This window comes from Bos javanicus, chromosome 2, assembly GCF_032452875.1.
Source record: "Bos javanicus breed banteng chromosome 2, ARS-OSU_banteng_1.0, whole genome shotgun sequence".
In the NCBI taxonomy this organism is placed as follows: Eukaryota; Metazoa; Chordata; class Mammalia; order Artiodactyla; family Bovidae; genus Bos; species Bos javanicus.
In genome coordinates, this window is record NC_083869.1 from 107,770,281 (window position 1) to 107,772,253 (window position 1,973).

The window sequence follows — 1,973 nt, forward strand, 5'->3', positions numbered from 1 at the left end:
AAACAGCCCCGAATAAGGAAGACTTTGTGCGGGAAGATGTTGTCATACTTCCCAATAACACGTGCTTGAATTAGCAGGGTGACCCTCCCTTCCTTGTGGCAGAAAACAGCTCCCCATTCATGCCAGACTGTTTACATCCACACTTGCCAGGGTGGGTTCTAACTTTGGGGACAAATAAAGTTCAGCACAGAAGCAAAAATACCTCCATCAAGAGAAGTCATGGGTAGAAATGGGTTCTCCCCCCATTAGAACAGAAATAGGTGCTGGGAACTGGAGAGCAGGAGTTTTAAGCAACACTGCATGCTAAGTCACTTTAGTTGTGTCTGACTCTTTGTGACCCCCTGGACTGCAGCCCACCCAGGCTTCTCTATCCATGGGATTCTCCAGGCAAGAATACTGGAGTGGGTTGCCATGCCCTTCTCCAGAGGATCTTCCCAACCCAGGGATGGAGGCTGTGTCTCATCATGTTTCCTGAATTGGCAGGCAGGTTCTTTAACCAGTAGCGCCACTGGTAGTTCCACTACTTAGGAGGAAAAAGAAAGATCCACATGTCAATTTAAAAAATTGTATAAAATGGCTCTTTCCTGTCTTACTTCCCCTGTATCCTCCCCCTACCCCAACCTTGATTGAGGAATCTGTGAAGATCTTTTAATTAAAAAGTTGAAATTAGCAAGAAAAGATACTGAAATGACATAAGTAGGTATGCTTTATTTCTTAATTAAAAGAAACTGAAAACACAGTAAAATTCTAGTTTCAGAGACTTTTCATGTAATTCTTCAATGTATTGTCCCAATTTTATTCTATCCTGGTGAGTTGTGTTGACATGACCATGGTTTGAGAAATTTTGAAGAGTCTGAAAAAACAATTTGGTTGTTTTTGAAAGATGTTAAAAAAAACCCAACCCTGAGGTATTTAGGAATTTTGAATCCAGATAACTGGACTCTGAATTCTGACAGATGATTTAGAATGTAACCATACCTGTTGCACGAGTTTGAGTAAACTCCGCGAGGCCTGGTGTGCTGCAGGAGGCCTGGCATTCTGCAGTCCATGGGGTTGCAAAGAGTCAGACACGACTGAGCAACTGAACTGAACTGATATCTGTTGCACACCTGCCTGTCCCCCAAACTCACCTTAAGTTTTTCTCCCCCTCATTCACCAGGTTCCAGGCCTTAAACATGCTGTCCCCTTTGTCCTTTCCCACCTGACAGTTGCCCAAGGGTGCCGTGCCCCATCCGAGAAGGCTCTGTTCCCTTCCAATACCACTGCAGGCACCAGCCAACTCCTCTAACTTAAACCTCACCAACTCTGGTATGCCTGTCCTGGCACCCTCATTGAGAGTGAGCCATACTGCACATCTTATTCTTTCTTTTAGTCTCCTTTTTATATTCTCCAAACTATCCAGCAAAATTCAAAATTATTTTATTGGTTAGTTTATCAGTTTGCAGTGTCCCTGAAATGTAACGTCCTTGAAGGCCAGGACTCTGCCCATTCTCTTTACCAGCGTGGCCAGCCGCAGACACTTGTTGGATAAATGAATGCTCGACTGGGGTCAGGTCCCTCAGTGGAGCTGGCAGAAACAGCTCGCAAGGGGCCACTTGCTGCCATGGGCCAGGCCAGGACAGAGAGACCCAGGCCAGGCCAGGTTGGGGTGCTGGGCTGGGGAAACAAGGAGAAAAGCTGAGTTTTTGATTGGAATCCTTTTGATTCTGGGTGTTCTCTCCACATTTTAGTGACAAGGTCATGTGAGTCAGCCCAGGTGTGGGCCTGGAGCTGTATCTTCTGGCAAAAGAGGGGATATGGGTCCCAATTACTACTTTTAATATCAGCAATATAGCTCAGAGTTTTCCCTGGAAAAATGTGGCCTTTCAATAGCAGACATTCAGCAGGCCGTGAAGATACCTGAAGCCAGGGGAGTCCCAGGGGACACAGGGAGGAAGGGCACAGTGACTCAGTGTCCAGAGGTAAGGCTGGTG